The sequence below is a fragment of the Lepeophtheirus salmonis genome, chromosome 9, assembly GCF_016086655.4.
Source record: "Lepeophtheirus salmonis chromosome 9, UVic_Lsal_1.4, whole genome shotgun sequence".
NCBI classification, from domain to species: domain Eukaryota; kingdom Metazoa; phylum Arthropoda; class Copepoda; order Siphonostomatoida; family Caligidae; genus Lepeophtheirus; species Lepeophtheirus salmonis.
This window is the reverse complement of record NC_052139.2, coordinates 13,600,189-13,622,519: the sequence shown is the minus strand read 5'-3', so window position 1 is coordinate 13,622,519 and position 22,331 is coordinate 13,600,189. Positions and strand designations below refer to the sequence as shown.

At 31.8% G+C, this 22,331-nt stretch overlaps 1 long non-coding RNA gene across 1 annotated transcript; it reads right to left on the bottom strand.

Annotated features, from left to right (window-relative positions):
- Window positions 1-1,920: 1,920 nt before the first annotated feature.
- LOC139906395 (uncharacterized) lies at window positions 1,921-10,230 on the bottom strand. The gene is made up of 3 exons (XR_011781887.1): window positions 9,533-10,230; window positions 6,481-6,883; window positions 1,921-6,418 (listed from the first exon to the last, which is right to left on the bottom strand). It is a non-coding gene; the product is annotated as an uncharacterized lncRNA (long non-coding RNA).
- Window positions 10,231-22,331: the final 12,101 nt, after the last annotated feature.

Sequence of the window (22,331 nt, the reverse complement as noted above, 5' to 3'; positions counted from 1 at the left end):
CTTTTAATATAAAAACATCCGGTCCTCCGATTATGGAGGTGAATTTCTGTGCTCTAGGGAAGCTAAACGCTACCATCACCGCGTTTCAAAGCATCAAGAACCCCTTCTAAAATGCTATAACACCCACCAGTCCACAGGTTGTGTAGATAAAATGGTTGGCTCCGACTATATTTCTACGCAACCCCTTCCCTGAGCATCATATATTTTTGTTAATACCCAAAAATACAGTCTGTACCTGAGGTTATATAGCTTGATTTTTTTGGCTCCGAAGCAGTTAAAATCCATTGACACCGCTTTTCTAAGTATCAAAAATCTAATATTACAAAATATACTTTGAGCCATAGATAGTGCAGGTGATGTACTGGGCACACAGGTAGTTTAAATTCAAATAGTTTCTAAAGATCAAGGACTTCTTGTAATTTCCAAAACTACTCTGAGGCTATCAGAATATATAGGTGAATTACTGGGATATAAGACATTTAAACTCAAGTGCTACCGCGTTTGCTGCATCAAGGTTCCCTTTTAATGTGCTATGATACACCCCGCCCCTTGGATTGTACAGGGAACTGGTGGTCCCCGAAAAAAGCTAAATTATTCTGCAGGGGTGATAGACTGATAAGTTATAAAGATATAAGGTAGATTTGTACTTGGATTCCAGCGGTTCACGAGTACAACCCCTGGGCAGAGGTGTATTTTGGGTTATTTTGGACAATGCAATTGATTCATGATGATATTGCCCACAAAAATGCTATTTAACAATGATAATGTGCAAGACTATTTTACCACCCAACGATATTATCCATTCTTTTTTGCCTCCAACTCTTTTACCAAAATCATTTTATAGTGAACCAAAATTATGTAGCAGCTACGCATACCTAAAAATAAATTTAAAAAAAGTATTTTCCTTGCACAATAGAAAAGTCTCAAACGGAGAAGATTTTTTTTTTTTTTTTTGGGAGGGGGTGTCAAATCGCCTATCGAGTATTAAAGTTGGAAAAAATAGAAGGTCAGTACGATTTTTTTGATTATTTACGTTGAGACTTTAAAAAATTTAGAAAAGACCCTTTTGAAAAAAAAAAAAGTAGAAATGAAGAAAAATAGCAGAATATCCACATAATTTAAGAAAAGGGGCCCAAAAAAGTGTGACCTTTTTAGAAAAAGGTAATTTAAAAAAATAAAATTATTTTTTAAGAAAGGCCCTTTATATTTTTTTGGGAAAACCAACGGGTCTTTTTTTTAAAATTATACTGGAGTTAGAAAAAAATAAAACGTCAGTTGGAAAAATGAAACTTTAGATGGAAAAATGAGATTTCATTCGAAAAAAATGGATGTGAGGCAGAAAATCAATGTACATCGCACTCAAGAGAAATTATTCATTTGAACTTAATGAGCGTAGGGTTGATACTTGGGCACTCCTAGAGAAGGAAATATACATTATTTATATGGTCTTCAAAGAACATTCCCAGGTCAGATGGAATAAATGTTATGCTTTAATTTTCACATACATTTAATCAGTACAACTCCTTGTCAATAATTCAAGAAACAAAAAAAAATGATAAGCTGGATAAAAAAAAATAAGATTTCAGTCAAAATAAATATATATCAGTTGGAAAAATTGATATAAATGTCCAATTCCCCCGCACCGCACGGACCAAGCACCAGGAAACCGGCCCTGATCCCATCCCCATTCATTTTTCGTCATTTTGTAAAATTGGTGAAAAAAGTTGCAATTGTCTTGGATCTTTTCAATAAGCTTTGCAACAAATAAATAACTTAAGTTTCACATTCCCTTTTAGAAGCTGAGTAATATGCTTAAAAGTAAAAATTGTGCCAACTAGCCCGACTATCGTCTACTCATATGTACTATGTATAGAATAAAAATAAAATAAAAAGTTTAAAAGATGCATATTTTGCATTTTGGGTTTTTGAGTTACAAAATTCTTCATCATTTGACTTCAAACAGAGTGTTTTGAAATTTGTGCTTTTATAGCTTTAAAGTAAGAACTAAATATGCAACTCTACTTTGTCATACAATAATGTATAATTCTAATTTCAATGAAAAAGTAACTTGTTGTTTATTAAAGTATTTTGGGAGGAAAAGCATCTTTTATTTACAGTAATAAGGTGTAGTAATAAGTAGTAAAATATTTTTCCAATAGATGATTCAAGTTATGTCTTTTTTTCGATGTATAAGTAAAATCGGTTTGCGCTAGTTGGCGTTAAAAAGATAAGATATTGTAATAAAAAGACAGTTTTGGGATTTTTTGACACAGTATTGTTTAAGCTCGCGTGTATGATAGACAGAAGAGAGAAAATAAGCTATATTTTACAGTTTTTCTTTGATAAAGGGATAAACGCAAGCAAGGTGGCTGAAAATGTGAATAGTTTTTATGGCCCTGTAACAGCCAATTACTCACATTTTTGGTTTCCTTGACTCTATTCCGTTAATTTTGATATCAAATATGTCAAAAATATGGATAAAATAATAAAAATCGTCGAGTCCAACTATGAATAAAACACTGTTTTGATTGTCACGGAGATAAACATTCATAGAATTATTTTTAATAATATTAAAAATAAAAAATTATGGATTTATTTTTACTATACCTACGAGGGTTGTTTGAAAAGTACATGCAAAGAACGAGAGATTGCAATACTGTCGCGTAATGAGGTTATGTAGCATCTATAGGAAGAACACACACCAACGTTACGCCAGATTAATCCATTTCTTTCTGTTGGGCATTCGTTTGAATCAAGGAATTCTAGTGATTTTCAAAAAATGGGCGAAAAAAATATTTCGTGCTGATTAAACATTAATTGCCAATAAACCAAAACGCCTCATATGACTAATAAGAAGCTTGATAAATATTATGACGACTTTGCACCTTCGATTAGATCAGTTTATATGTGGTTTCAAAATTTTCGGAATGGCCATACGGGCACAAGTGACACTGAACGTTCTGAAAGTCCAGTTGAGGATACTACTCCAGAAATCATTGAATATATCCATGAGATGATGATGGATGACGAAAGATTGAATGTGCATGAAATTGCTAGTGCTGTGGGCATTTCGAGTTGGAACCCTTTCTCTATTAATTTTGCAGTCACAACTGTTGAGATGTGAGGTTGGCATTGTCTTCACAGAAAAGGACTTTTTTGTGGGCCTATGGTTCGCCTTTTTCTTACAGCTTGGTTTTCAAACGGTCCGATAACGATGAATAATATGCACCAACACCTATAGTTTTTACCTTTTCCAGATAGTCCCCGCCATGAAAAAATATTAGTGGTCAAGGCACACCTGCTCTTCCCCCAGTGATTGCTCCTGTGAAGTTCATCGTAGTGCAATTAAATTTTACGCATGTAGATTTCCTGCACAAGTCGTATTCGAAGTTTTAAGAAAGTTGAAAAACAAAACCCCTCCCCCCATTATATTAAATATTTTATGTAATCCTCCATAAATAAAAAAATGGTATATAATATCCATAATTCAAAAAAGATATTTTTATGAAACATAAAGTCTTTGAAATGTATTGCACGAGTGACAAAAACTAATAATAAATATAATTATAATTTTGGGAAGATGATCTAAAAGCTTTTTTATCATCATTATACATTGCTATTGTTTTTTGTTTTTTTTTGTTTATTCCACAACATATATTACTTTTTTTGGTTAATAGAGTTTATAGATTGATAAAAACTTTACACAAATGAATTAATGAATAATTATTAATGGTTGACAATTCATCATTTATTTTTGTAGATATTACTTCATTTGGCGGATTCAATTTTGGAAAAAAAGAGATCAAGATAGCATCAGGGAATAATATGTTTCTTTTTGGGCATATACATATAAGTTTATCCACTAGTGTTGGGTTTGAGTGCGAAAATTCTAGACTATTATTAGTATTAGTAGACCAAACTCATTAGGTCCTTTAACGAAATTATATCTAAGATTTTCACACCGAACCCCAACAGGTGTTCATACACTTATATTGATGTGAACATTCTAAAAATTCAGCTGTGTTAATGACGTCAGTGTTGTATCAAAGTGGTAACCAGATATACATACCTATAACGTCATATGAAGTTAAATGTGTTATATAAATCATATTTGTACAACTCAAAATCAGGAATGGGGAGTAAATCGGTCCATATATTGAGACCAAAAAAATAGTTGCACGATTTGAAAACAATTAAAGTTCGTTTTACAATCCAATATCGCGCTCTGTAAGGAAATATCTGTCCAAATCGTTCAGAAAAAAATCAATCAAGACCGAATCAAAAAAAGTTAAAAAAATTGGTCATTGACTGAATCTCAACACTAATGTGTACCTTTCTATATACATAGTATTAATCATCATCACTAAGCAAGCCGAAAATCATTTTATTTAACAGTAAAAGAAATCTCATAAATCCAAAAATATAAAAGGAGAGAAAACCCATATAGATAAATAAATATCTTTTTGCATAGATGTATAAATGTTCATCAATCTTTACTGATTGCATATGATAGACGAGATATCTAAGAAACTACTTTTTCATCATCAAATCCATATAATAAATATAAAATAATTTCACTTCCTCTTGCTAACAAAACAATTGAATGTGTTATACGTCAACACAAAAACAATCTTCAACAAAAATCAAAAAGAGAAAAAAAATCCCAGTAGTCTTTTATTTTCTTTATATGTAGCTCAATGTTTCTTAATTTGAGTCAATTATATGCTTTGTATTTAAATTTGTAGGATGAGTTGATGGACCCAATATCCTTCAAAATATTTATGAGACTTAATTTGTTCTGGAAATGATTCCTTTGGAACAAAATCTGTCAATGTATGAAAATCTTTATTTTGAAGTGCAGAACTAGAGAAGGTGACTCCAGATCAACGACTAACATCTAAAACTGGACATAGATTGAGTGGTTTGGGGCTATGGGAGACACTCCTGTAGCTTATACCTATATCACAGGAGGTAGTCGCAAAATGTACATACTACGTGCGAGTGATAAAAAACCAAGAACACTTTACTTGAAAACTGGAAAATCAGTAGGGTAGATTATGGGAATCCAAATCTTATATACAATAAGTGATGAAAGTGCGGGATAAAGTGCTTCTGGTGTGGATATAAACGGTATCACGGAAAAGACAGGTCAAAATGTCCAGATAATAATCAAGAGTGCAGGCAGTGCAGAGGACGAAGACATTTTGCTTTAGGTTGAAAATCTAAAAAGAAAATGAATTCGATCGAGTTGAAGGAATCTGGGCCCAGGAAGGCTTCGACTGTTCATACTATATTGAAGGCCGGAGATAAGTCTGTTCAAAGATGTAGAAAATATAATGGACCAGATGTAAGCCAAATTCAAAACGGTATATTGAACATAGTTGGTGAAGCAATAGATGAATTTGAACATCAAGGAAAAAGTGTTGAGAATAGGGATCTCTTCTTACAAGATGTAGATGGGATAGCACTTTCGTGGTTCAAATAGAAAGAGTTGGGGATCTTACCCCCCTTGGTATACATGCATAAGAAAGGTAGAAGAATGTTAAACAGAATGTAAAATTACATAGTACCTAACGTTAGAAGAATTCGAGCAAATTCGTGAAAACCCTTAAAAAATATAAGATTGTGTTTTTTATACTATAAGAACTGAAATACATGAAGGATGATCCGATGAAAATTTATTTAAAAAATCTAACCGGATTCACAGCTGTATTTTGCAAGCATTTTCTTCAATTAACCTTATACCTTGCACAACTTTTTAACAACGCTTTTTTTGGCCCACGTCTCTCAAACGATCGAAAAAAGGGGCTTTTAATTTTAATACCAAAAAAAGGAAAAGACAAGACAGAGATTAAAAATTGGTGTCCGATTACATTACTTATTTATAATTTATTGAGGTTGTATTACTGAGATGTTAAACCCGATTTTAAATAAAGAGCTTCCTAGAACTCAATCCTAGTTCCGTCCTGATCATCAAATGGAAGAAGTAACGATGTCATTAGAAACCAAATACACCATTGATATTTAAAAAAAAAAGTATGACAGTAAGGCTACAGCGGCGTGTAAGACAAAGGGACCATGTGAATCCAATGCTTTTTCTTTTAGCGGTCGCTCGCCAACAAAAAATGTGCGATACCGAGATTAGAGGTTCAAATATTGGAAGGGAAAAAGTGACGAACCTCTTTTATGTAGAATATGGAACTGTCATTCTTAGTGGTTGCAATATGACTACCAAGCGTAGAGGGTGGGAGAAGTGTTGGAAATATTCGGACAAAAATTTGGTTTAAGTTTGAATGCATCTTAATCTCAGATACTTACGAATATGACAACGATTTTAAAATCTATATCCTTTCAATCTAGGGGAAGAGGCAACAATCCCTGGAAATACCATCTCAATAAAAAACAATAGTGTAAAAACCTAAGGAAGATAGATAGCATTATTAGTAAATCTATTAATGAAATTTTAAAACATAGCCTCACCCTTGTTGAGAGAATAAAATGTTGGAATCAACTTGGAATTCTAAGAGTAAACCGTATGATGAGACGTTATGCTACTTGGAGGAAGAAAAGAATTGATTTCGTTTGGCTCCCAAAAACGATTGGGACGAGTCGGTTGGTCACTCCCAAGAAACGTGGAGGCTTGGGAATACTTGACTTAAAATTCAGTGGCATCTTCTTTTATTATTTGAAGGAGGAGGGTCCTATGTATATGTAAGGTTCCCGTGGAAGAGGGCGATAATAGAAGCTGAAGGCAAAAAGTATCCAGATCGTTAACAGTGGTCACCGATGAATAGTTTTCCGATTGAACCACAAAAAGCATACTAGCTAACTATAGGCTTAGGGCCCCCAATCGAAGGAAGTGGGCTGATTACCATATATCTACCTGAAATAATTAAAAATAATGGGGGGTTAGTGACAGTGGAAGATATGTTAAATGCTCAGGGGTTCATCTTCTATTGGTGATGCTGAAGAATCAACTCCAACAATACTCAATCAATTCAAAAAGGAAAAAAGACGGGGACCACTTCAAAGTGGACAAATCGGCTATTAGGGACGACATCTCTTTGCAAGACTACACATACAAATTTAATGACACTACGAGTAAAAAAAAAAAAAGAGTACAAGACTTCATCTAGCGTGTTTGGGATCATATCCTTACACCCAAAATAGATGTACTTGAACTACGGTATCTCGTCTCGGGTCTTTTTCACAGAAGGGTTCTTCAAGGACGATCAGGCAATCTGCAAGGAATGTTGGAAAAAAAAAAGACAAGAACATATCATTTCAGGGATTGCAGCGACCTGAAGTAAATAATACAAGAAATGAGCTAGGGTGTGGAAGCCAAATTGAGTAGGAAGCCATCGAATCACAATCTCTTGTATGGTTTTGGGGGAGGCAGCGATCTCGAGCAAGTGGCCCCGAAAGTTGTAATCAAATTACAGTGTTTGTTGTCTGTAGCACAGTAGGATAATATTTTTTCCCACGAGTTGTTTAGCTTTGGCTGCACTAAACGAGTTCAGATGGATAAGGTAGGCTGAGAGAATAGAAGATTGGTTGGCAGGGAAAAGAGAAAAATTAAAAAACTATGAGGATCTCCTTTTTTTATCGTTTTTTTTTTTATTTTCGTCTCTTCTTTTCCATTTACATTCATGACCCCGTTGGGCAGTTTTATTTATTTACGAACTCCAATGGGATTTGTAGCGGTATGAGATAAGTATTGTAGACTTGGAGATTATACCCTTATTGGAGTGGGAAAAATGCAAAAAGTAGTGGATGACATCATCAGTAACGACGATAAATTTATTAATCTCTATTATAGAATCAAAGAGATCGTCAAGTGATGTAGTAAAAATAGATTTACGTTAAACCCTGAGAAGTTTATATTTGCAAAAGAAGAAGTAAAATTTTGTCGTCATATTAATGAGATCACTGGTACAAGGCCTGATCCAGGGAAGACTACTGCCTTCCAAAGTTTCTTACTCTAACAAACAGGACAGAATTAAGAGGATTTATGGGATTGGTAAATCAGTAGGGAGAATTTTCAAAGTAGAGCAGTAGAGCCACTACGTGAACTACTTAAAAAGTTGAACACTTATATGTGGACATGTGTTTATCAAAAAACCTTTAGTGTTTAGTTTCACTAAAGGTTGTAGTAATTTTCGATCCAACTCGTGCTACAGCATTGCACGCTGTTGTTTCAAGAAAGGGAGGGATGGGATTTGCCTAATTACAAAAGGAACAAAACAAGAGTTGGAAACTAATTCAATGCTAGTCTCGTTTTTTATCGGAGGTGGAATGAACAAATTCAATGGTGGAACTAGAATTGTTAGAAATTGATTGTGCAGTGAAGAAATGTTGAATATAGTAGTAACTATCAAAAGGTTCCCTCTCCTTCTGTCTTCTAGTCTTAAATCCACTTTATTGACGATAATAAGTCGATTCTTCCGAAAATTTGTCTGGACCAGATACAAAATCTCTGAAATCTTCTTCTCTGTATTCAATTCGATGTTCAATTGATTTTGAGTAATTTCAGTCATGTCCAGCTTGAGCTTCATGAACAAATATTGCACTTCCAGCCTTCTCCTGACTTTTATTAAACCACTCGTTGTGTAGAACAAGTTGGAATATATGAGACATTGCTTACGTTGATCTAGAGTTGCCTCGCTTGACAACTGGTCACTGCTGGCTTCTCCACTGACTTCCCAGTAGTCGAATTCCCATTGTGATCATGTACCCTAAGAGCCTGGATCGTCTCATTCCTATATTGTACTTTCCCCTCCAGTGCGTCCTGCTTCTCTTGGAGACTTTAGATGAGGTCCGTTGACACTTTCAGTTAAGGATTGGTCACCATCTTTTTTATTTCTTTTTCACTTACATTCTTTTGACCTTAACGTATCATAACCGTATGCCCCCTTATTAAAACTCCCACGTTGTAAATGTTATGACTTCATTAGTATGAGTGACGTTACTATTATATTACGTAAAAATACACGATATGATAACTATAAAAATATAATACAAATACCACACAAAAAGGAGGGAAAAACTTTGAACTCATTAAAAAAGAAATATCCAAAATGTTCTACATCAAATGGCTACAAAGATTTCCTTTTTTAGACACCTAAAATCAAACCGAATATTAAGTAATCTCTAATACACGTTTACTGAAGAAATTATTAGTAGCAAATTAAAATGGATGATGTCACGTTATAAGGTTGAATTTGTATGTAGAGATTTAATGAAGTCATAATCTAGTGATTAAATCTTATTTGTAATATAGTTATATTTAAAAAACAAAATATACAAATATTACTTTTGATACTTAAAGTGGAGTATAGATTTAAATACCTTATACCATACCCCCTGAAGAGGTCATGTATATATAGATATGGGCTGTTCGCTCAAATAAATTACTGTTTTGTGATTAGAAAAGGAAAACAGTTTGTAAATTTTCTTTTTTTTTTCCTTCATTATTGAATCATATTTAATGTACAAAATCTCAATCTAATAAAGACTATAGTTTGCCGCTTACCTCAGTAATATTGAGTATATTCAATTTTATTAGTAAAATGCTATAAAAAAGTTTCCCCTCAGCCTGGATAGCATTTAATTGGATCTCCATCTATGTATTTTCCCTCGGAGTTCATATTTATCCATTTGGATATCCTAGCAACACGCCTTATGATCCTCCCTTAATGTTTTGTTAAGGGATCTTGTCTCTATGTGCCTCACTCGAAGGAACTCATCTTCTTTAATGGAAGGATAGTTCATTGTACAGATGCCCTTCATATGGTATATATATGATAATGACTTCGGACCTCGTGAATCATGGTCTCTATTTTCAAAAATACATAAATTCCTCCGAATCTTCTACGGAATAATCGTATACTACCATAGGAACTAATGCATTCCATAAAAAGACAGAATAATCCATTGTAAGCTCAAGTGAGGAACAGAAAGAGTTGTCATCGTCCATCCACTGCTCCTTCATTGAATTTCTGAAGTCAACTATGCTTCGTCTCTTACTCTAAGAAAAATATTTCATTAGTAAAAGTCCTTTGGTTTCCTTGATGTACACAACGCAGAAATAACTTATCTCAAGCACAATTCCATATATAGTAGGTGGAGTTTGTGATGTATAATCTATATGGATAATTAACTATATCACCTGCAGCCTTGATTTCTTTATTACATGTGTGCCTCTGTTGTCATGGGAAAACGAGCAGAAGATAATTCTAGACTCCTCAGATAATGTGCCTATCTTTTCTCGTCTGCATTGCCAATGTATATACTATTCCGCTAATAAGTATATTTATTTATGTATAAAAATATCTCATTTCATTTTGTATATGTAAAGTGTCACTAATAATTTGTAGAATCTATTTGCTTTATTTTATATTAAAAACTTCTAATATCGTATTATTTGTCCTTTTAAATTTGTCTGATTCTCTGCTTATGACTTCTAGCTATAATTAATAAAAATTATTTTTTTAGTTGTATTCTTATTTAACTTACTATTATAATAATTTAATAAATTATCTTAATAATCTTCACTATTTCAATGTAATGATAAAGACTCTAAGACTTGGCAATAATTAATGTTTCAATATAATACCGTGCTTCGTAAAAATTTAAAGAAAGTAAATAATAATTATATTTGAAATATTGAAATTTCATACTCATAGTGAATTGATCTCTTCTAAATTGCAATGTTTTAATCTCTTTTGCAAGTAAGGAGTCAAATCTACTCTCTTGAGATGGATGATCAAGTTAGAAATATCTTTTTTTTTTATTCCTTCTATCTGACTTTGGTCCTTTCTCTTGGAGAACATATCTGAAAGGTTTGCGTATTTATCCACTGTGTATATTATGAAAAAGAGATTCCTATTTTCATTATAATGCGATATAACGAGAAATTATTTTATTACTTAATTACATTATTTATTTTATTAAGTATTAGAATACTGAATGATTCAAAAGGAACAAGGAAGCCCCTTAATAACGTTGTTGTATCTAATATCCTTTTGTGTATTTATTGTATTTATTCATCTATATATTTTTCTTACTGATCTTAAAAGGAAAAAGAGAAGAATAAAAGCGTCTTCACGTTACTTAATGCATTGACAATTATAGAATTAATATTACTAGCAGTAGTACCTGCCATTGCCTGGATTTATTAGGCGTCGCCGAATATGCAAAAATTTGCTTTAATAATATTGAATATAACTCCTCAAAAAATCTTCAGTGTTACTCCCCGTTTTTCGTAAGCACACTCATACGTAATTACTCCATAGTTAGATGTTCTCTCTTTTAAAAAAATTAATAATAATTATAAGAGCTTGATAATATTTTTTTAATATAACGTGATGAGCCACGGAGTACTTTAGTCTCTAGAGATCTCTCTAGATGAGTTTTATCTACACACGTTCGTTGCTAAACCTTATCTTAAGTAACATCCATTTTCTTTTATTATAAACATATAACCTACTTCTTCTTTACTTTTTTAAATATCGTTATCAAAAATGAGTCCTCAAATCAATTTTACAATAGAGTTATATAAAATATAAGTTGTAAGCGTAAGTGCCTGCAAGATTTCATTTCTTTTTAAAAACCGTTCTTTTACAACTCTATGCGTATCGACTTATTTTTAATATGAAGTACACCTTGATGCAACAAGCAAAATGTCACCAAGATTTGATTAATATGACTACATTTTTATTTCTTAGATAAAAATAAATCTATTGATTATATGTATACATACAGAGGGATACATTTTTCTTTATTAATATTATTGTATAAATATCTTTGACTTAGCTTAAGTCTTCCACAACATTTTTCCCGACAATCATTTAAATTCATAAAGGATCTAATTAAATATATATATAGGAGTATTTATAAGGATTTTTTTTAAATACACCAAAGGTTAGCGAGAATTTGTCTGACATGTATAGACGTTCATAGCGCCCCAATTTATTAAACAAAAAATAAAAAAAATGATCAATACACACACCTACCATTTTCCATTCCATATATAAAACTACGCAACCTTCATCAAGTTACTCTTTTAATTAAATTACTAAGGTACATTCCGCAAAGGGAATAAAAATTGAATACGTCAAGAGGAAAAGTGATAAAGTAACGTAATCTATGGTATTTAAAGTATGGCATCTCGAGGGGAAAACGTTTATCGTAGCCAAACATTTCTCTTCAAACTGGCAAGAACATTTTGTCAGTTTGTTTTTATTGCTTCGTAAGGTAGAGTAGACCTGAGTTATCTGTTGACTTACACAACACTATTAAATAGACAAGAAAAAGATATTTCATATTCAATATATTCATGATTATATTTTTCGATGAATAAATAATGAGAAATTCAATTATATACTTCATTATTATAATATTATATAATTATAAAACTGTATTAAGATATTTTCTACATTAATAATATTTTATTTCTTAAACTATTTAAGTCAAAAGTCTCTGAGAATCATGAACAGAGCTTCAGAGTTGGAGTCATTTTTGGTGGAGTCAGAAAATTTGCACCTACTCCTACTCAAGCTACAAAAATTATTATAATTCTTAAACTATTATTTATGAAAACAAAACTTATATATAATCTAGAGCTTATATTGAATATTTGTAAAGTTATTTTCTAAATGGTTATAAATTATATGCATTAAGTACTATTAATTTATGAAACTTATTAAGTTAACTAATTTATAAGTTTACTCCACAAATTTCAAACTTGCTCTATAATCTATGCAATCTCAATTCCCAAACACTTCTGAAATCTAAATTATTATACTAGGTAAAGCCACTAGCTGTGCTATTTTATTAATTAGTTTGTAAATAGTCAATTACTCTTAGTGAATGGATCTGTTCAATGTTGCAATTTTTTAATTATCTTTGCAAGGAAGGAGTTGAATCTGCTCTCTTCAGATGGATGATCAAGTTAGAAGTATATTTCTTCTATTTCCTTTGTCCGGGTTAAGTTTTATCCTTTCGATAACATGTCTGAAGATTTTTCTTATTTTCGTCTCATCAAAGATACAAATCCTGATTTTCGTAGTTATAAGTTAAGTCGTATCTGGATTTACGAATAACGAAGAATTACTCCCTGAATGGTCTCAAAGGTGGTCTTAGCTTCAAATGGTGTTCAAGGTGTTTGTCTAACATCCGTTTCTTTGGGTATATACTTGGGTATGATCTATGGATTCCAAGTATAGGTGTGGAATTTATTAAAGATTAAGTCTTTTTAGTGTATTTGAAGTATGATAAGATAATGACGGATTTTATTTATAAGTGTTAGCTATTAGTTTTTGATTATTCATTGTATAACATATCAGTTTAGCGACTTTAAGGGAATTAATTTAGGATATCTCAATGTTAATAGATCTACAATATAGAAATATGGCAGTTATTTTTATGAGTTTGACGAAGTAAATCAAGTATTCATGAATTTAAAAATATCAACTACTTTTTATATTAACTGTTCTAGTGTAATTTGAAATATAAAAGATACTCATTTCTATAGTAGAATCACGTGATATTTTATCCTCCAAACCCGTAACTTTCATCAACAGTACCATATGTACGCACTCGCTCGATGCCCATCCCTCGTCATTACTATTGAACAACATAGCATTTATATATAGAAAGGATAAATGATTTAACTGCTAATCTATCTAATATCAATTAAATTTAACTATACAAGTGTACATACTAAATGTATCAACACAAAAACACTCGCTAAAGTTGTTGAGTATCATAGCTTATTCTTCAAATTTCCATACAAAGCCTATAATTCAGTGAAATACAAATGTTTATAAAATATTAAGCTGTCTTATATAAGAGGGAAAAAAATTGTGATGTTCTCCTTTCGTTGATTTTTGTTCAAGATAGTTTTAATGTTGATGCACCTCATATGTAAGCCACTACAACATTCTTTATGTATGTACATATTCTTTTAATTACATATAGGAGTACATACAAAACATGTTTCTTCGTTTGTCTTTGACGCTTTTAAAAAACAAACAAATAGCCACAAGATGTTACCTTTTCATTTTATGTGTAATATACATAGGTACATACATGCTGTATATGCTCAATGTACAAGCTAATGTTGGGTTTCGATCTAAAAATCTTATACCGGTCTCCAGCCAAAATCATATCTGAAAGAAAAATTTAGTTTGGATCAGTCTTACAAAAAAGTCGAGCTGAATCGGTCTAGATAAATTGTTGACAACGTTATCTGTGTTTTTGAAATTAAGAACATGGAGATACAAACTCTGCATATGAAGTTAAATCTGGTTGCATAAATCCTATTTGTACAATCGGTCCATAAGTTGAGACTCAAATAATTGATCCAGGATTTCGAAACCGTAAAATTTAGATCTCCGATCTAAAATTACAGTCTGCACAAAAATATCTGGCCAAATCGGTATAGTAAAATTACTTCAGACCAAACCCAAAAAACGTCTTAACACTAGTAAAAACATATTCTTTTACTGAACTATGTATCTTTTCCGTTTGCTTAAACATTCTACTGCCAGCACAAAATATGTAAATCTTAATTAGAGTTAAGATAAGAATCATACCTCATAATTTATGCATTTAAAAGGTGTATATTTATTTACAATACATATATGTACATTACAATAGGATGTGGTTTTGAGAACTCGGTTTTGTCAGCAATATTCCAGTTTGACTCGTTTCCTCTCATTTTGTCTCGTCACGTTTTGTTTCACCTCATTTATAGACGAAATGTTGTCTTTGCTTCGTTAGTACAACAGCAACGTTAAAAAACTTTCCATACCGAACTTCTTTAAATGGCTAGACTAATTTTGTACACTAAAAATTATTCAGACCAGAACTCAGACCAGTATTAGAATTTCTGATTAAAACTCTAATCCACTAATTCATACAATTCAAAAAACAGGGATATATTGGAATAATTGTTTGCCATATATATTGAAAAAAATGAATATTAATTGCTACGGTTACAATTAGTATTGCCTTTCACTTCCCTATCAAAACTATAAGTAGTACTTTAACTTTAAACAATGCACATTTACATAAAATATTTTATAGCTTTTCTATTTTACATTGGTCCTATAAAAATTTAACAAGGGCTTATCAAAGGTAATCCCAGCTAGCCCAGAATGTAAACAAAAATTCATATAAATATACTTATATTTATAGTACAAAATAACTTATACTTCTGATACAAAATTGACTTGAATAATGGGGAAATTAGTCGTTGGAAAAGACTAAATGGATGGAATGAAACATAATTTGATGCTGTACAAACCAACAAAGGCGTTTATAACACTAATTTAAAAAAAAAGTAATTGTAAGGAAGTTTTAAATAAAGTTAAATAATAGTTAGTGACGATAGTTAAAACTAGAAAAAATCAGCAAAAGCAATATTTATAAAAGGGAAATAAATATTTTCCTGATTTATCTATACATATATGGAGACTGCATGATTTTCAGGAATATACAATGAGAACGAACAACAAGCTGTATTTTTGTCATGGACAAATTATATTGATAACTATTTAAACATTGTTATCATCTAAATCATCATTGTCACTCTCAATCTAGGGTTCAAAAAATGGTACTATCCATTTCTTACGAAGATCTTATGCGGAGAAAAACTGTTGAACATAGAATGCCACCCACGAAGCTGCCATTGTAAATAAGTATTGATAAATTAGGAGGGTACTTTATGGTTCTTGGAGGGGTGGTGCTGGTTTTTAACCTATTTCGATGTTTTACTATTATCCCACGAAATTTTGCGTACTTTGAGGTGAAATTAGGGAAATTAGGAGGTTTATTTTATTGTCGTCCGTCGGCTGATGGGAAAACTTACAAAGGATTTTTAGATGGGTCAGACTCATTTGTAGATACGAAGAATTAATATAAATATATTATAAGTGAGGGAAATTATCTGCAAATGATAATTTTCACGAAACCAGTTTGTATATGAAATGTACGAACTGGGGTTGAATGAATAAGGTCTTCAACGGAACATTTAAACCGAAAAATTGTCCTTGGGAAAGTGCCACCAGCGGAAAATTGCCCTGCAGTCATACTACAGGGTGGATATTTAAAATCCAGAAAATTTAAGGATAATTTCTTTCCCCAGAAAATTTAAGGTAATTTCTTTCCCAAATACCCAAAAATATTTCCCAAAATTAATTCAGCAATTCCCAAATCTGGTGTTCTTACATGTAGGTACCAAAGTAAAGTAAATCAATAATTTATTTTTATTAGCTAAATCTAATGAGTGAACTATCATAAACATAAATATTAAGGGTGTGAAGATATGGAGGTCTAAACTTGTTCCGGATTTAAAATCCCCACCCTTTTTAGTGATGCATCTACTGGTATGTGCAATCTATAGATCCGTAGATCTTCTAAACTCCTAAATTACATCCCAGGCCTACAGTGCTTGATGTCAGTAGGATTCGATGGCACATTAAAACCTACGACAGTAGATAGCATCAAACACCCCTTTAAATACCCCAATAAACACCCCAGGCAACGGGGGTTTCTAAATGTACATAAATGTGTAAAATTGCGGCTCCGTCATGTATGTGAATGTAACAATAGTTAAACCTGCGAGTGTGGTAATATTTTATCCTACCAATGTCATGTGTGTCTGGACTCTTGTTTACAATTAAGGAGGATAATCTGTAGATTAGAAAACTATGAACGGATCGTAATATGGATCAGACCCATCTGAAAAGAGTGATAGATGAATGACTAAAAGTGTAGTATAATCGCTGGCAATTTTTCTGGGAGAAATTTCTGATGGCAATATTCCGGAGAGAAATTTTCCTATGGGCAATCCTTCCTAAACAAGAAAATAAATTAATAAAAACCTATGTAATAAAACGAAAATGTTGTTTTTCGTCAAAAACTAATTTAGTGCAGTAGACAATAAAGATTAGATATATTATTTACAAAGTCCATTTATTTAATTAATCTATATTAGTAAAGATAAGTGGATAAAACAATCTATTTTTGGAAGTTAATTACATGTTCTGATAAGATATTTCGTCAATAAATTGAAAGTGGTGATAGATAAGTGCCTACCTACAATAAATATATGTGTAAAATACACTAAATGTGTTTTTACTGTAGAATAAACTAGTGTGCTAATTAATATTTAAAAAAATATAATACTTTAAATTAATGAGGCATGAATAAATTTTCGTTTATCTTACAATTCTTTATTTAATATACATACTAGTAATAAGTTAAGAATGATATTTTTATGTACATTTCAATTACTGAAACATAATTTTCACTTACATATTAGTGCTGGGGTTTGGTTTGGAACAACACTGAGACCGTTACATTTTTTTTTTTTTGGCCGAACTAAAGCTATAAAGCAAAGTAACAAAACACAGACCACGTAATTAATATTTATAAAAGGTATTATTGGTCTTAGTTACATTCTTTTTTTTCGTCCACTTTGAGCCACAAATACACATGAATATTACGAATCGATATCAAAAAAATGATTTAGTTACGTCATCTGGTGTATCATAAAAAGTGACAATGATAACTCCAAGACTAAGCTAACGCTGCTTTTCACTACAGTGTTTTCAAGATTTAGATCGAATTATTTCCGGTCTAGATCGGTCACATAGAAAGATCAAGTTAATGTTTGGTCCAGATCATTTGCAGTTAAAATTATGTTTGAACCAATGTTATAGATGAACTCTTGATAACGACGATATATGTATGTTTTTAAATTGTGAGCATCGGTAAAAATGACGGCGTACACAGTTTTTTATATGTCTGAAACTGGGAAATTTGGAGACCAGCGCGAGTTGTGATAAACTCACAAACACCTCCAGGAGATAAGGTTAATTTAAGGACGTAATCCATAAAAAAAAAATTCGAAAGGTATTAAGATTTGTAATAAGTCTCCATTTTCATTTTTTAAATCTGTTTCTCTTTTTAGAAATTCAGTGACATATACATTTTATGATGAAAAGTAAATTCTTATACTTTCATAATACATTTTGTCTTAATAAAATTTATAAACTGAAGGAAAGTGCGGACCAAAATATTGGTTTAAATTAGTCTTATAAAACTCAATTGAGACTGGGCTACACAGCTGTCACGATAACAATATTTTTGTAGCAGTTCCAGTATCAAAATTGATTTTGGTATTTTGATACTTTTTTACTTCATAAAAATATGAAGACAAAAGGGATATTGAGCATGCACACCCAGAGACATCTGTAACATTTGTACTTTGTGTAGTGGGAAAGGGTGCTAGTTCAGAAATTTGAACACTTTTAAAATAAATTAAAAGTCAATTTTCCGATTTTTATGTATAATTTTTTTTTTTTTTTGAGGGGTGGGTGTTTACATCGGTGGCTCAATATTGTTATCATTTGATGATCTTCAAAATACCGGGTTTTTTTTCAATCTACCAACAACCCGACACCATTGCTTTTATTGCATCACGCAACCTCTTATAGAAAAATAACCCAAAAAAGGCACAAAATTAGTTTGTAGCTGGTTAATTATGGGTGAATTGATGAGAAGTATTCACAGTTTAATAAGAACTAATTTAACCAATCAACGTGTACCAATTACGGGAAAAACATAAATATAGATAGGTGACAATAAAGTTAACGTATATGCATGTTCGTGAGGTAATACCCTGATCCTAGTATAAAATATGATCTCCCCGGTATGTAAAAATAAAAGAAGCCAAAAAATGGCATGTTAACCATGAAAATTGGGAGAATGTTAGGCAGATGAGCTGCTTAGCATTTTATTAGATTAGCGCCAAGCATAGATGAGAGCAAAGAAGTCATTCAAACATCAATCTTAATATAGAGAGGACAAGGGCAGAAATTATTAGGATATAAATCCTCAATTATATTCCAACGAGGACTTACAGGATTTACCCACCAAGGAATCCTCATTTTTACTCTCTGCCATTATAAGCACATGATTGATTACTTTATATTTAGATATTATCTCTTCAAGCATTAAAGAATACTGATAGGAGTCATGGAAAATATAAAACACACTTCAGATTTATAAATTAAAAAAATTATCGCACGTCTTAGGGTCATTTTTTATACAATTCTACTATTTAATATTTGTAGACTGCAAATACATTCCATACTTTTCACGAACACTCATGTGACTATTCATTTGGTACGAAATGAAATATTTAATTGCGCTTTTTATTAGATATAATTATATCAATTCGATCGTCTCATATTTTATTCTTAAATGTATTCTTTTCTTTTGTCTCATTATTTTATTTACATAAAGAAATCTTTTTAAATGCATGTGGATATATATCAATGTCATGTCAGTCACATTTGGGACACATGTAGGAAAGAAAAGTATATAATATTTGGCCTGTGAACAAAGAAGCAAGCTAAAATTATTTCCCCAAAAATTGAGTGTAGATTACATTTGGATTCTTTGACGAATTTTGGCCCATTTTTATTAACAAACTCCTTTTAACACATTGGATGTACTGCAAATTGCACTTAAAACAGCTATTTCATGGCCAATATATGTTTCTCGAATCAAATAAACATTCTAAGCCAGGTCTATATGTATATAAAATAATTTGCTGTACTTATACATATGTATGTATATAAAAAAAATAATTGGGATTTGTTCCTTTCCTTGAATTTTGTTGAAGTTTGTTTTTATGTTGAAGGATGATGTATACACCCGTATATGTATGTAAATATCTTGTACATAATCACTTTTGATTATGTACGTTTGAGAAAAAATATTAAAAAATCTAAGATATTAAATAACGAATCCCTACCTTCATTGAGTTTGATTAAAGATGTATATTTTTATTCCCTAAAACAAAAACTCTGGAATGAGTCAGGATTGGCTCGCTGCCAACATGACATTTTGGAACAAAAACATTTGGCCACCTCAATCACCTGATTTGAATCCCCTTGAATACAGTGTGTGGTAGCAAATTGAGAAGAAGGCCTGTGCTACCTGCCACCCGAATTTGGACTCATTGAAGGCCAGCATTAATGAGCAATGGGCGGCCATGGAATACCATTACATCATGAATGTGTGCAAGGCCTTCCGCGGGCACTTGGAGGGTGATATAGCAGCTGATGGCGGTTATATTTAGTAAATATATTAAATTTTATACCAGAATAAGTTATCTATTATATAATTCTCAAAAAAAATACGCCATACGAATTTTATTACAGATTTAATTATTTGGCACAAATAGCCCGCGTATTTATGCAACTACTGGTACAGTAAAAATTGAGTCATAAAATTTCCATAACTATTTTTGTGTTTATTTGAATATTTTTAGTTCAACATTGGAAACCAAGTTCTGGCAAAGAAGATTTCGTCGTTTGTGCCTATTCTCGTATTAAAGTTTAGTGGCTCATATGCTCTTGAGAAACGAACTGAACTATACGTCTTTTTGCACCAATAATCCTTCCTTTTGCTAAAATTTCTGAAAAACTCCTTATTTATTTCTATGGAGACTTCATGTTTTGTTGTTATAATATCTCTTATTAATTTCGATCCCATTTCCTTCCAACGTATTATCCACCACCGTTTTCTTATCTGAGTCCCCAACTAGGACCAATTTAATTTTATCTTTCTTTGGTCTTCTCATCCTTAGTTCTAGCCACCCTTTACATTATTACATACCCCTTTAATATATATGTTCAAAATGGAAATAATTAAAATTGTTTTGTTCAATTAGGGTATGCTTTATTAAAAATGGCGTTTGTCCAAAGATGCAGTTATTGGCAAGTTTGTCGGATTTCCATGTAGTGTTACTTCTAGTTCAGTATTCATATCATTAATATGTCTTGGTTTTTGTTATTTTTGGTCCCTTTGTCTCTTCCCTTAGTCCCGGGAGATATTTTTTCCCTTCCGTACCATTCCCAAATGATAAAAAAGAGGCTTTATCAAACTCTATCCACTCTGAAGAATACCGAAAAACAACACTTCACTTTAATTCTATGTAATTAAATTTATTTATTTGAGTTCAGTCAATATTTAGGTCTTGCTTTTATCTCATTTCGCGCCTTGTAATATTTTTTTTTAATTTAAAGAATAAATCGCAAGAAAAACTTTAATTATATGACCACCAAAAACTTTGTATCTTCTGTAAATGCCCATGCTAATGGAAGAGGAAATATTGATCAGACAGCAATGCTGCTTCGAAAATGGAAATAACATAATTGTCTGGATAAACTCTTAAAATGAAACTAAATTTAGCGGGGTATTAATAAGGCCTGGTTTGATTGACGTGTACAGTATTATATACTGCTGCCTTTCATTCAAAACTTTATGTTCCTTCGAGGACTCGTGTGAGCTGTGCCATATTCAAAGATGTTCAAAAAGCTATTATAAAAGAGGGCATGGAATTTTTCAGTTTTTGTACATTATTCTGGGAGAGTTCTTTCTGCCTTAATATTTGATTTTATTTACGAGAGCTGTCATGATTATTCTTTTATTCCTTCTTATTCTTACTACGCTATAAGACATCACTAAGTCAATGGAGGCTAAAAGTAAATCAGTGTTGACAAGGAGTAAGGAATATTATTGTTGAATATTAAAAGAATCTATAATGATGAATCAAAATAACTTTTGGGAATTATGACTATAAGTAGATACCTTTTAGTATTATATCTTAATATTTGTTTTCTTATATTGATAGTTCTATGTAAGTTTTATTGATAACACATTTAAGGCGTTCAGGACCCACTGAACGCGCCCAATTGTACTACAACAACTCGGGACAACTTAATCTATTACATCTCTGACCTTTAAGGAGTCATTCTCAGTACTGGCTATACAAGAAGGACCTGGCGAGAAATGATAGTTGTATTTTTGCCGAAGCCACGTAAAGACAACTACAGCTCAGCAAAATCATTTAGACCAATCACCCTCTCAAAATACATCCTCAAAGGATTCGAAAAAATTGTACAGTGGAAAGTAGAAGAAGTTATCCCTAGACTTTACTCGCAACTTGCTTACACAAAGGATCTATCAACTGAAACGGCCTTGTCACAAGCCACAAATTTAATCGAAAAATCTATCTATCAGAAACAGTGCACACTTGCAGTCAGTTTTGACTGCACAGGAGTAGTTTTATCTCCAATGGTATCAAATTATGAATACCCTCTTGGCCGAGTTAAAAGAAGGTGTGTCCAAGTTGTAGGTAATAGAGATGATATCTTTCTTTTAATGAGGGGTAAATATCCTGTTACGCTTGTCCATGGGATGCCGGATGCTATAAATTTGGTTCTGGAATGTTGGAAAATAAATTATCT